The sequence below is a fragment of the Talpa occidentalis genome, unplaced genomic scaffold (genome assembly GCF_014898055.3).
Source record: "Talpa occidentalis isolate TD23 unplaced genomic scaffold, MPIMG_talOcc4v2.1 talOcc4.13, whole genome shotgun sequence".
NCBI lineage: Eukaryota > Metazoa > Chordata > Mammalia > Eulipotyphla > Talpidae > Talpa > Talpa occidentalis.
In genome coordinates, this window is record NW_023601322.1 from 33060518 (window position 1) to 33076312 (window position 15795).

A 15795-nucleotide genomic window follows, 5' to 3' on the forward strand; every position below is an offset into this window, starting at 1 on the left:
AAATAAATTATTAAAAAAATAGAACACAACATTTTTTCCCTTAAAGAGAAGCTGGTTTACTGTGTTCTTTGGATGACATAGGTTCTATGAGACTTCAAGGAGGAGAGCGTTGGTGTTCTGCCTTTGCCTCTGGCTTCTTTTCCTGTGTCTACAGGAGAGTGAGGGCACGCCCTGCAGTCACTCAGCTCTCTCCTGTGCTTGAGCACAAATGGGAGACACCTGTGGCTGTGTAAATACGTGGGCCGTGCCAGCAAAGCACTGTTGTTATTGCATATGACTTCAAAGCCGAAGTATCTTTGGAAACCAATTTGAAAAAAACTAAACATTGGCAGAAACACCTGCAACCTATTGCTTCTGTAATTGCTCTCTATCTCCTGTGCACAACGCAATCATAGTGGGAGGAAAACCTGTGCTTTGTGTATTATAAGCCAGTACTTTATACTGGGACAAGCTAATAGCTGCAATAAGATTCCAGAAGAAACCTGGATGTTTGTTATGATGTTCCCACAGATTCTTTATTGGTTTTATTGTTTTCTTTTCAAAATACATTAGGTAAACATATGCTGTGAGATATAACTGTTCATGCATATATTTTATTAAAAGATAAAGTTCCATGTTAACCTTAATAGAGTCAACAGAAACACAACTGAGTGTGTGAAATTAGATTTTGTTACTGTTAAAGAGTTGTGCTGAGCCATTGGCATTCTGGTTCATGGATGATGCAGGTTTTTCTGACATGAGGTGACCGGTTCCATACTAAAGTGCAATTTTACAGATGTTCTTAATAGATTAAATGTCTGCTTTTTTCTTAATATGAATCATTAGCGACAAGTTAAAGCAGATATATAGAATTCTATGGTTATTAGGGGAATGTGAGAAAATGACTTACCTATTTCAGGCACAGAAAAAAGTCGAACAGAGAAAAAGAAACTGATGTGAATTTTATTAGAATCAGATTGGTTAAATCACATTTTTTGTTCTGTGATTCTGCGTCGGAGAGGCTGAATACATCTGATCTACTATGAGAATGTGTCTCAGACTTAAATATAAATATTTTCCTCAGTTCAGTTCTCAATACACCATTTTCTTCCATTGGAAGTCTTAACTTTCTTGATTCAGAAAGATCATACGTAATTTTAAAGAAAATTTATGTGTATAGTGTTAACCTAGAACATAAATAAGTTTTAAGATCAAAAATTCAGAAGTAGAAAATATAAATTTTTTAATAACTTCATTTGCTTTTATTATGACACTCCCCTCCCCCTATTTACTTTTGTGGCAAAAAGAAAATGAACACATAAATTTTATCAATGAGGTTGAAATTAAGACTCCTCACTTTTCTATTCAATGATTTTTTTCCAAGTTTCAGAAATAATTCAGTTTATTTCTCATTTATGCCACTTCACACAATTGTGGATCCAAATGGAAATTTATTTTCCTGAGATCCTCAGATCCAGGAACCCGCTCTCCTTCTTCTTCTTTTTTTTTAATCCATTATATTTACAGATACTTGGAAAAGTAAGCTCCTCTAGCTATTATTTTGACCAGACTTGCTTGGTAATCTAATTAAGCAAATTATTCTCTCAGGCAATCAATTAAACTAATTGTCTATCTCCAATCTGCACATCAACATACATACCAATTATGTAACAATAGAATAACTTTATTATTTTGATAGATGAGGATAAGACAACATTAGGATAAAGAAATGAAATAAAAACACATGGATAAACAAATAAAACAAATTTCAAATGTGATTGTAATTTATCTTCTAAATAGTTACAAAAATTGTTTGGCTCAGCACAGGAAAAATATTTAACTTGCCAAGTAACCTGGATAAACTACTTAAATCTCACTGTGTTCCATTTTTTGTCTAGAACAAGGCACAATCTTTCATTCACTCCTTCAGTCATCAACTTACTTCTTGGTCAACTACCATATGTCAAGCACAGTTCTAGATGCCACAGATATAGCAGTGAATTTAATAGCCAGACTGTATTCTTGTGACAATTAAGATCTAAGAAGGAAGGGAAGACAGATAATAAACAAGTGTAAAAATACCTGTATAATATGACATGTCGCCATAAATGAAATAAAGAAAAAATAATGCAGAAAAAGGGGCATAGAGAATTATGGGAGGCTTTTGTTTTATTTCATGATTACAGAAGGCCCTTTAATTAGGTGACATTTCAGCAAAAACCTGAAGGAAATTAAGTGAGCAAGACATGGATGGGGTGGGGAAAGAATGTTTTGGGGAAAGGAAAGACAGCACAAATGCTTTGGGGAAGTATTTTACTTGATATGTCCCATAAAACTAATGCAACTGAACTTGAGAGGACAGCAGGAAGAGTGGGCAGGAGTAGGGAGGGGAATCCCAGAGGGAAGCCAGATCTACTGGGGTTCTATGACTATAATAATGGTTTAGGAACTTTCTTTGAATAAAATAAGAGCCTACTGGAGAGTTTTGAGCGGAGGAGAGGTATAACAGTACCTACATCATAGGTGAAAGAGTATATATAAAATATTTTCTCTTTGGACCTCCCCTTGTGGTGCAAGGGGTTGAGTCTCAGCTCTGTGAAGCTATCGCCAGCCATTGAAGAATGAGTTCAATCCCCGGATAGGGAGGTGACCCACACATCACAGCAGACCTCTCCTGTCTCTCTCCATGCTCCCCTCGGCAGTGTATTTCTGCCTGTTCTGCTCCCCACTCTGTGTTTGGTGAAGCCTCTCACCCTGTACCTCTGGCCTACACCCCAGCTCTTATATGCATAAGTGAATAAAATAAATCTTTTGAAAATCATTTACTTCCTCTTTTTTCTTCTTTTTCTTTTTTTAAATTTTCTTCTCAGTTTATTTCTCATCCTCTTCCTTTCTCCTCCCCTCTTCCCCTCCTGCTCTCTTTTCTCTTCATCTCCATCTTCTATTTACTGTTTCCCCAAATTTGAACTGAGTTTTCACCTAGCCTTGGCCTGCCATATTCCCTCATTTGCATGTGACTTTGGTGGCCCCACATTAGTGACTTGGAAATATCACAAGGGATACATGAAAGTTCTGAACAAGCAATTGTTTTTGAGAACCTGACCTACTAATATGGGCATTTGGCAACTTGTAGCTCTTCTAACAATGGAAATCTAATTTGTTTTCTAACAAGTCTTTGCAGCCGTGAGCCTGATCTAACCGCAGATCTGATGTTTTCCTTCTGGCTAGCTGACGTCACCATTGAATGTTTTGTCCCCACCCAAAGCTGATCCATTCTTGCTACAATGCTTGAAAAAATACCCCCTTTAAACAGAATCTGTATGTCTTAACTAATAATAAAGTCATGTTTTGGCTCTCTGTCTTCCACAGTCCAAATTTTCTGTTAATTTCTGCATCAATAGCTCTATAAATGTACATGGTAAGAAAGGTAAAGGACACAAATATTTAAGCTCCAAGGAACCTATCAAATAGGTATGCAGAAAAATCTTAATGAATAGACTGTTTAAAGGAAATTTCTCAAAGAGATTAAATAGGGCAATTTATCTGACTCTCACTCTAAGTTAAAAATCATCTCTATTGCATTTATTGACATTCATTATAATGAGATAAGGATATTTGTCAAATTGCTTTACTACCGAGTTAATTTTACCTTTGAGTTTATTTATGTGTCCAAATAATATGTTTCAGATAATTTTAGAAAGGCCTCAAGTAACATCATGATACAGATACAGTATGATGCAGTGACTATTAACTCATTTTATCTATTCTTAATTACATCATCTTTACTTAAACTCACAGTTAATTCACTGTTTTGTTTTCTTACCCTTTCACTGTTAAAAACCAAATGCTTTATTTCACATACTATAAAAGCTCAGTATAATTAAGGGATGGTGGATAGTTATTTTAAGTATTTTTTTGCTATTGATGTTTATATCAAACACAAATCAAATCAAATCAGTGTACTCAAATCAAATGATTATACTTGTGGTATTTTTTATGGAAAAAGTTATTTTTTATACCTGCCCACTTCAAGTGAAAACTCTAGTTCTGAACTATGGTTTATTTTTTAAAATTCCATTTTTAATTTAACGAGATTAAGACTTCAGGAAGAGAATAATCTAGTGTTTTTTTTCTTCCTTTTTACTTTTTACCTAAAATATTACTTGCTAAATATGCAGATATTTTTGACACTCATTTATTATTTCTGTTGGTGAGATGAGTTATTTTTCTTTCAAATCTGGGAGTTCATTTTGGAGAGTTAATGGGACTGTTTTAAGTACGACATGCTCCACAGGCTATAGATGATGTCTACAGTGATCCTTGCTCCAGTTTCATTTATTAGCCTAAAATATCCCTCTCTTCTTTTGCAATTAATGGCATTTTTTTCCCTCTAGGTAGTGCAAATCCATTGTCATAAGGTGAAATGGATTTTATTCAATTAGCTCATTGAGAAGGTTCCTAGTGATGAGAAGGAGGGCACAACCAACCCCCGAAATGAAGAACTTCTTTCTTTTTAGCTTCTTACAGTTATGGTGTTCCTGTGCTATTCTTTCTATAATTCTGCATTCTTTTTTATCAACGAACTAACTTAGATCCTTAATAGTAATTGTCTAATCCAAGATCTCATACAATTTTTGAAAATAAGTTCCAAAGATTTTGTACTTTAGGATGAATTCTCAATTTCATGGGACGTGTTTTTATTAGCATTTTCTGAGGTTTCCCCACTGGCCCTTTCAACTTAATAATGCGTCTTTCTTCCTTGAAGGGAACATTCCAGATGCTTCAGTAGCCCTTGTTTTGCTGTCTGAGGATCATATCTGTATGTTCATTTTCCACTGGTCTGTAACAAATTACCACAACATTATTACCATAAACAGAACGTATCTGCCCTATTTTCTCATAGCTTTTTCAGGATATTTAAAACTGAATTAAAGTCTTTGGTAAGTTTGATTTATGGGCTTCCTCAGGGAAAATTTCTGTTGATTTATTTTGTTCCTTTTTTGTTTTGGTTTGTTTTATTTTCTTTTGTCTAGTTCGTTTTTTTTTGGTTGAAATTTGGGTATTCGATTATTATCATGTAATAATTCTGCAAATCATATTTTCCCTTTTCTCCAGCATTTGCTGTTTGTTTGTTTGTTTTTATTGTTAAAAACTGTAATGGTCTGTTTTGAGACTTCTAACTATGCAACAATTATTCCTTGTCATATATACTCATCGAAGTTTCTGTTCCTTTAGCTTCTTGTGTCTTAGACAGGCTACCCAAGATGCAACAAGTTAGCATATTGATTATTTTGAATTAAAAAATAATGGGAATGATACCCTAAGCCTTTCTTAGAAAGCAGGAATTTTCTCTGATCCTCCTTATCTCTGTTCCCCCTCAAGTCAGTAAATAATCCTCCATGTGAAAGATGCTCTCCCTGCACAGAGCTGGAGAGACACCCTTGTCCTCAGAGATAGAGACAGGGAGCAGAGTAAGCAAGCTCTGCTCACCTCACTAATTCAGTTGTCCAAACCAATACTTTAAAGAATACTTTTGTCCCCTGTCTGTTCTTCATAGATTTATTGTTTCTTTGTCTGAAAACAATATGAACTGGCTCATTTAGTCATTCACCAGTTTCCATATTTTATGAAACTTTGTGCACATGAAATTAAATGATTTTTCTCTTGCTAATCTCTTTGGTGTCAATTTATTATATAGCCAGCCAAGGAAGTCAAAGGAGGTAAAAGGGAAAGCCCTGAAGATTTCCGCTACAATATCATATTTAGAAAATTTTTTGATTAAGTTTATCTTGGATGCCAGGAGCTCAATATGACAACACACACTTACACACACACACACACACACATGCACGCACACACACACAGAGCAAAGCAGAGAACAAATGAAAAACTATCTGTTCCTCCAAAAAAGATTTGCTCTGAGCATTGGGTGAAAATCTAAAATCTCTCCAGAACTTCTCTGAGCATTCACTTTGCCTGCACAAGGACAAGACCCTAAAATTCCCCAGATAAGCAGCTGCTTTTGAATGTTCTATTTCCAATAGTTTCAACACCAGATTCTCTACCAGTCTTTAGTTAAAATCCTTTTGTCCCCTGATTTTGGAGATTTTTTTTTTTTACATTTTTGTATTTAATGGAATGCCATTTTTTCTTCTGAAAAATCGTAATACGTGGACAAAGCGATTGTCTTTGCGGAAGTAATTTCTAACATTGTATTGATTTAATCAACCTAATTAATGTTGTAATTATAAAATATCCTCACAAGTAGGCTTCTGAGTTGGTTTTTTTTTAATTTCAATTACCTTTTCAATTAGCTAAGAAGTGCTTCATGGATAAAAATGTGTCCAAACAAGACCTTTGGGAATAAAGGGGTCATTTTGAGAAAATGACTGACTGGTACTTTTAAAGGATGAGTTTAATAAGAAACAAGGATAAACATTAGAGAGAGATGAGCTCTCCCTGGTGTTGATGACCTGTGAGAACAATGTCCAAGTCAATCACCATTCAACATGACAAACTTCCTCGGCATATATTTTATAAATAGCTCTGATTACCCCATTAAAACTTTGCATGTTCCTGTTTTTTTTTAAATATTATAATAAAAATGACACATGATTATTAATGAAAAGTACAAACATTGAATGCAAGTATAAATAACAAAGCACCATTATCCCCAAATGTACCAATATATACTATCCTACTTAGGGATGTTTCCCATTCTTATGGCTTCTATTCTTAAAGTTTCATCTTCCTTTTAGTCTAGTGCCTTGGTAGATGAAAAGCTGTGTGTGATCCTCCTGCCTAAGCCGAGGTCTCAAGGTGAACCACAGGAGCTGCTACTCAAAGTGATTTTCTCCAGGGTTTTTCCTTTGTAATTTCCGAGTCTGCTCACTCCAAGTGTTAGCCAACTTATCTCAGAACTGAGAGCTATTAGTAGAAATACTCAGGATTTCTTTTTAATAATTTATATTCTTTTCTCAATATGTTCTCTTTGGGAGTGGGGTAAGGGTTGGAAGCTGTGCTACATGGAAAACTCACAAATTTTTTCTTTCCTTACATTGGTGTTACTTTCAAGGTTTCTGATATAAGATTAAACTTCATTCTTGTCTCGTAACTGAGGAGATTATTGTAACTGGTTTTATACTATATTATAATAAATTCAGTTTGAAGAGAAAACATTATATATTTAGTTAGCTGTATATACTGTAAGATGTCATATTCTAGCATATTTATCAATATCAATACACATGCATTATATCCATATTGTGTCAAGAATCCAAGTGCTTTCACTAATTGACATAATAGATTATATGTCCTTGGCCCATGAAAATAATGGTAGTATTTGTACAAAATATTCCCCCAGTCTGCTTTTCAAATAAAAAAGAACAAAGGACCCAATCAAAAAATGGGGAGAGGAACTAAACAGACACTTTTTCAAAAAGGCAAATGACCTACTAGAACATGAAAAGCAAATTCAACATCACTTGTCATCAAAGAAATGCAAATCAAAACCACAGTGAGAGACCACCTCACTCCAGTGAGAATGGCCCATATGAAAAGAAACAGAAACAACAAAAGTTGGTGAGGGAAAGAGAGATAGAAACTCTTATGCACTGTTGGTGGGAATGTGGACTGGTCTGATCCCAATAGAAAATAGTATGGCGGTCGGTCAAAATAATAAAAATAGATTTACTATATGATCCAGCAATTCTGTTCCTAGGCATTCTACCTGAATTACTCAAAAACAGTAATTCAAAGGGATATTTGCACTTCTATGTTCATTACAGCACTATTTATAATAGCTAAGTTATGGAAACAACCTAAGTGCCCAATGACAGATGACCAGAGTAGGAGGATGTGGTACATACAGATGATGGGATCTTATTCAGCTATAAAAAAGATGAAATACTGCCATTTGCCACAACCTTGATGGAATTAGAAGGGATTGTGCTAAGTGAAATAAGCCAGAGGGAAAATCATCACTGGATGATTTCACTCATCTGAAGTACATAGAGAAAGGAAACAAAAATCTGACAGAACTAAACCAAAACAAAGCCTAAAATAACTGCAGAATTGAGGCCACTAGAGGGGAGAGGGCTGGGAACAAAGTGGGGAAGAGGCCCAATGGTATAAAATAAAGGGGCTTGAGCACTCTGGGGTGAGTGGAGTGCAGTGATGAACACCTGGGGAGAGGTGACCCTATTGCTCTGGATCATACAGTGATGTCAACCAATGTCACCTCAGATAGATGAATAGAGTAATTGAAAAAGAAAACCTTTTAAAAATATATCAAAAAATAGTTTACACCCAAGAGTTTAGTTGAATATCAACAACTATTTAGTCATTTAGTTTATTTTTATTCTTACTTGTTGTCTGTTGACTTTTTATACAGATGTTACAGCTGGAAAAAAATACTGAAATATCTCAATAGCATTTTCATATAACACTTATTTTCTCCCAAAATATATTGTAAATTTTGGACATGGTTTCTTTCCATTGGAGATGGTGCCAGAGGAAATATTTTTAAAATATAAATATTTATAAATATTTAAGACTGTATTTTAAACTACCTTGTGCAATGTGGGAGTTTCCTTTTCCATGACGGAATGGATTTATAATCTTTGTGTGAGCATAGTGAGAAGGGGAATAATGCCCAACCGGAGAGGAGCAGTGAGTCTTAACAGGACACAGACGGGGCCTTCCTGGTGGCGCAAGGGGTTGAGCACAGCACTGTGAGGCTATCTGCAGCCTCTGCAGCATGGGTTTGATCCCCGGCCAACCAGGGAACAACCCACATGGTGCAGACCTCTTCTGTCTAGCCTGCTGCTCCCCTCAGCACTGTATTTCAGTCTGTCTGCCTGTTCTGTTCCCCACTCTGTCTCTAGTGAATCCTCTCATCCCCTGCAGCTCTGGCTTGTACCCCAGTTCTTGTATGTATAAATAAATAAATCTTTTTTTTTTAAAAAAGGACACAGATATTTCTGAAGCTTGTTAATAAGTGAGAATGTGAAGTTGGTAAGTTGAGAGGTGCTTGATGAAAAATAGAAATATCTACCAGGTCATAAAAGGCAACATTCGAGGGTATGGCCAGAGTTTCAGAAGAAAAGAATTAGCAAGAGAAATGGTAGACAAAAATCCTAATTCTGTAATTCAAAACCACATTTAGAAAGTTATTATATAAGCTAGCACAGAGAGAAGTAAAAACAAAATAACCAAGATTTTTATCTAGAAGATTTGACTCTAAGACAGTTTATGGAAAGTAAATTGGAAGCAAAAAACATTCAAGGGGATGGAATTCCCACGGAGGGTTTGGTTATTTTATATCATAGCAGAATCTACAGGAATCCCTGAGGATTTTACTGAGGTCCAACAGGAAAGGAATATTTATAGGAAAGGCAAAAGGAAAAAAAAAGGTGCTGGGGAGGAAAGGGAAATTTTCAGCTATAATTAAAAATAGGAAGACCAGTCAGATAACGTGAAATCATAAAAGTTAGTGCTTACATACTGCAGTGTTTGCATACTTAAAATAACAGTGCTTGCAGAATCATAGCATGCAAAGTGGGAAGAAGTAGGTGCAACTGTTTTAAAGTAAAAATATGGAAAAAGTCTAGCAAGCTCCTAGGCAATGTTGGATAAGAAAGGAAACTGAAGTTAATCTAGTCAACAAGTCAGGTCAGGGTGCAGCCTATGCACCCTGTCATGTGACATTGATGAACAGATTGTGAATCCTTCAATTTGTGCCTCAGCTGCTAAAGGAAAATATCCATATCTTTATATGTATCAATTGGCTTTTTTCTAAGTCACATGGATTTTTTTTTCTTCAAGCAAGTTTTCTGAAAGCAAAGAAATAGCTGAAACCAAACTTTAACAAATATATGATATTTAAAAAAACTCTTAAACTAAAACCTACTTGTTGCTGTAGGAATACTGTGTGCATTAAACTGTGATGTATCTTGATGTGGTGTTACAATCCTATATTACACTCTTCTTTCTTACCATGCTGTGTAGATGTTGATCGTGCAGCATCTGTTCCAGAATGCAACCAGGGAAGGGAGGTCAGAAGCCGGTAAAAGATGGTGAAGGGCATCTGGCTACATGGTCTTTCATCTGATATCAAGATTCATTTGAATCAAATTCAGAGGCCTGAGAAGACATCACTCATATATACCCAGAGTCTCTCAAAACATTCATTCCCTCTTCTTTCTGCTGTACCTTTATGTAGAATATAAACTACAGGGACCAAAGATACATCTCTCATATTCACTTGCATTTAGGGCTTTGGCTGTAATTTCGGTTCCATTCAATAAAAGCCCTCACAGGGGTGTTAAAAGGTGGAAGAGAAGCAGAGGACTGGTCTCTATTTCATCTGTATTTTTCTGAAAACAAGACTTTTGGGGGTGTCTTATTTTCCTGCTTTAGCTGCTTGAAAATTGAAGCTTCTTTACTATGGCCTTGTCCTGATGGTGGCGATTTTCTGAATGTGGCGGTGGTGACTTGTTTCTACAGTTGTTCACTGTAAAAGCAGCTCCTATGGTGACTTTGTCCTTTACTGTGACTCTATATAACTTCTTATATATTCAACATGTCCCGTCCCATCCCATCCCATCCCATCCCTTTAGGCCTCACAAGCCTGTATGCACTTACTTTCCTAAGTAAATCCCTTTGTTAAAACCACATGAAACAAGTATGTTATTCTCTAGAACTCGGACCCATCCTGCATTCAAGTCAATGATTAATCCAAATGTCTAATATTATTGCTGTTCCAATCAATTCAGTTAAATATCAGTGAAGTTAAATATTGCCTAGACTCTAGGTGGTGCTGACAGTTTTGAAACTGGCTACTGAAATGTACATTGCTGTGTAGCACTAGTTGCTGGGCTGAGCCACTTCCCCACTATTCCTATGGATTGAGACTTAAGACATTTTCTCAAGTCTCAAAACATGACTGACATATTGTTCAATATCAGTTAGACGCCATTCATATATCTAGAATCAGATTCAAAGCTATTCTGTGTGTGAATGTGTGTGGTACATAGTTAAAATAGGTCCTTAGGATGATCAAAAATTTCATCAAGAAACCTTCTCTCTTTTGTGGTAGGAAGACTCCTAGTGTGGTTACCAATTATACTGTATCCTGGTAGTCATGCTCTTAGGCAAGCTTCTCTTGACTACAGGTTTGGCATAGTGAATTGATTTTAACCAATAGAGTAAAAAAATCAATGAGATGTATCTTCTGTAATTTGGTCATAAAATATCACAGTTTCCATCTTGCTTGAAGTCTTTATGGCTGTCTTACCTTTCACTCTTTGATGAGCAATCCTCCATCCTTGCTCATACAGCAAGGCCATTAGTCAGAAAGGAACTACAGTTCTCATGCAACAGCCTATGGGGAACTGAGTTCTGCTTTCAGCCATGCACTCCTGGGGCAGATCTGTGCCCACTTGAGTCTCACGATTTTTATAGTCCAGTTGGTACCATGATTGTGACTGTGGGAAACACTAAAGCAGAGCAGCCAACTAAGCTGTGCTGGATTTCTGACCTGAAGAAACTGTGAGATAATAAATACATGTTCTTTAAAGTTACCAAATTTTGTGATAATTTGTTATTCAGTATTATTTTAGCTTTGACATACATGTGTATTTAGTTTTTCTGAGTATTAGCATGCTCACTGATAAAACACCTGATTTCTATGTTGGAAACCAAGAAGACTGAGAGTTTGCAAGCACCCTAATTTAAATTTCTGGAACAATCGCAGCAAAAGAAATAGTCAACTGGGTTAAAAGGGATCTGTAGAATGGAGGAAAATATTTGCAAGCTATCCCTCTATAAGTGTTGATCTCCAAAATATTTGAGGAAATGCAACTGAAAAATAACAACAAAAACAACAAAAGCTAACAACTTGATTTAAAAATAAGCTAAGCATTTGAATAGATATTTATCCAAAGAAGATATACAAATGACCCATAGAGAAATGAAAAATTGCTCAAAATCACCAGTCATCAGTGAAATGCAAATCTAAACCCCCATGAAATATCACCACACATTTATAATTATGGTATAATTTAAAAAGCAAAAGACAACAATGTACAGTATGGAGAAGCCAGAACCTGTGTACTCTGAAACTAAGAATGCAAAATTGCACAGTAAGAAAGAAAACAGTGGAAAACAGTAAGAAGGGTCCTCAAAAAATTAAAAATAAACCTACCATATGATCTAACAATCTTGCTTCTGGGTACTTAAAAGAAATGAAGTTAGGATCTTAAAGTGATATTAACACTCTCATGTTCATTGCAGCTCTATTAACAATAGCCAAGATATGGAAACACCAAGTTTTCATGTGTGAATAGATAAAGAAAATGTAGTATATGCATTTAATAGAATAGTACTTACATTTACAAAAACTTTAGCCAGTGATGATGTTAAGATTATTTCTTTTCATAATTTTGTTAGATATTTAACTCCAGCCCTTTCACTTAGTAATTAATATTTATATTTTCCCCAGGTACTTTTGAACTTCTTTCCAAGTCAGCATACTAGGAAAACTCTACTCCCTTTCTCTCCACTCCCTCCTACTCTTGTTACAGTGAAGGAAGATATTTATTAATCTTGAAAGAGAACAGTTACTCTCTAGGAAAGGTGAATGCATCCATAGTGGGTAAGCACACAAATTTTGTCTGCCTCATGAAGACTTCAAATCCATAATGACCCCAGCACTTGAATGTCCAAGAAGATTACTGGACACCTGCTGGGATGGGTAAGTGTTTCAGTATAGACTATCATTCTGTAGTTTTGGGGATAATTTATGCTTAGTCTGGGGGAAAATGAAATGGGAAGTAGATGCCATTGGGGTATAACCAAGTCTGAATTTCACTAATATCTATACATAGCATAGATAACACAATTCACTGGAAAAAAATACATATCACCCTGAAACTTTGAGTAGGAGTAGTCATAATTGACTGCTTAAGAATGGTGATATGTATTTATATACATTTATTACTGATTTTTAAGAGAGCAATATCCTTTCTACACTGAAGCTTTGAATATGATTTTAGTCTACTTGAAATTCTTCTTATTTTCTTGCAAGCCAAATCCCCTTATTCATGCTAATTTTTGTTACTCATTCAGAAATGATTCTAAATGTCATAGTCTTTTAAACTTTTAATACTGGATTAGATTTCCAATTTAGCACCTGTTCTAGCTGTGCGATTGGAGGGTATTCTCCCACCATTACCTTCCATATCACCATCACTACCAAGCAATCACCTCCAGGCACAACCTCCAGTTGTTGCTTGGGTAGCAGAATAGGTGGAAGATTTTAATATTTTTATTTCCTTTTATTCAAAGAACTGCTCAGAAGATGCCTCATTCCTAACCTGACCAGGGATACATAGGGGGAAAAAATCATTATAATTTTACTTTCAAAATATCTTCCATGTTTATGTGGTTTTTTTTTCAGTTATTTATCCAAGGGTATAGGTTCTTTACTGAATTTAATTTATTATTATTATTTTTTGTTATGTGCAAGGAGAAATCCTAGAAATTAGGCTTAAAAAAAGGAAAGAAAAATTATTGCCTGTACTGTGGGCAAGAATGAAGCACCTTTGAATACCCTATTGGTGGACAGTTTTCAAAAGGAACTGGTTTGAAGGACCAACACCTGTTCTGAAGTTTTAGACTCTATTATTGGAGAGTTAAGTTTCCTGCATGGGTTGCTAGAGGGTCTAGTAAGATCAGCATTTAAGGTAGAATGTGGAGTTTCCTTAAAGGTAATATATGATTTTATGCAAAAGTTTTGAAAAGTCAACAATTAATTGAGAAGAACATGGACCTGGGGATAGTGTGGCACTGTTAGGAATTTGGAAGCTTCTGGAGGGGCCTGTTCTAAAGGGTGTGTGTGTGTGTGTATTTTACTATGGTAAGGATCATGGTTAATGTCCAGTTTTCTATTCTAGCTATAATTCTTCAAGTTAATACTCAACAATTATGGGGGCACTGGTGGTGGGTAGTATCAAAGCATACATTTGTAGCAATTTGCACCTATACTCCTCAAAGCAGGTACAACATTGTAAACCAACTTTGCCTCTATCAACGTAATTGGAAAAAGGGGAAAAATTAGTCCTTAACATAGAGTACTGTTTTTTTTTTTTAATCCTTATAGTGTTTTTCTTTTGGTATTTTGAGACACAAAGGAGACATCCAGTAAAGAAAATTGTGTTCTCACATGTTGAGTGAATCTTGAGTGGATATAACAATACTGTAACCAGCAGGGAATAGAGAAGAAGCTGCTGAGTGTATGAATGTGTGGACATGTGAAAACCTCTTTCTCCCCAATACATGAAGGATGGGTAAGACACCTCCTTAGGTTAAACTCCAATGAAGTAATTTTTGTATTTGACTTGGTTAACATTTGTTTTCTCCCCAAAACTGGGACAGAGATTGGTTGTATCATATTTGCTGTCTATTTCTACTTACCAACACGTAAGTGCTTAAGAAGTATTTGTTAAATAAATTAAAAGATAACTATATTAAGGGCTTAAAGAAGGCACATCCCATCTTTTGGAAATCTGACCACAAGTGTTTTGGTTACTTGCATTAGCTGATGTATTTATGGCTATTATTTCTACTATTTCTTCTGAAAGACAATATGACTATCACTAACTTGACATGATTAGAAAAATTCTCAATTAGATACATATAAACACCTAGGTAGAAAGAAGAATAAGTGAGCAGGTCAAAACCAGACTATCAGCCACCACACCAGAAATAAATTATTGTTTATACTTAGATGTACTGTCAATTTAGTAAAAAAAGGGTAAATTAAATGAAATTTAAATGGAAGTTTTCCTGAATATAATATTCATTGCAAATAAATTTACAGAAGTATATATTGATTTTAGTACAGTGACGATGCTCTCCAAAATTTTATTCCTGGTTGGCGCCTTTCAGACAAAAGTCCACTCCATTTTGAGGCCAAGTTGTAATTTTCTAAATGGTCACTAGATGGCAACATATATCAGTAAGTTAGATTTCAGAGTTAGGTGGAAGTTGCATGCTGCACAATTTTCACACAGAAAAATCATTTTAGGTAACTGAATGATTTGTATTATTTAAGATATATGAAAAAATTTAAAAGGGGTTAAATATGGGTTAAATATGTTGCCTCAGGAATTCAGGAATGTTGCCTCAGGAATTTAGGAATTGATTGATGGGATTTTCAATGTTAAATATTTTGCATTGACTACTACGTGGACTGGATATTTGATGTTTTGTGATAACAAAATGAGAGTTTTGTAGGTAAAAGATGTCAGCTTTAAAGTGTAATTTTATTGCTTTCATCTGTATGTTCTAAATCCACATTTTTAAATGCATGTAAATAACAAGGCTTAAACAGCTGGATTTATGAATGACAAAATAGTTCTTATTTGTAGGATTTTTCAGAATTTTTATGTTACTGCATATTCCGCCTTTTCAAAGGAAGAGTATGTAAAATTCTTCAAATGGGTCTCCTTTTATGAAATGTGTCCTTAGGGAGTAGCACTCCACAACATTCTAGGGAAAGTGCTATTCTAAGTGAGGATTTGTGGGCATGACAAATACCATTTGAAGTAATGGTGTGCATATGAGAAAATAGGAACTATGTGTAAAGTAACAAAATATAGAATATGGGTACTGTAACAATTTAGTCTTCATAGAAAGGGGAGGCTTCAGGTTCTCTGCCCCACCCAAGGAAGAGCTAAAAAGGACTTAGAGAGGACACTGAAAAAAGAACAAAAGAAGTCTGGGAAAGACCTGGAGGAGGCACATGGAGGGCAG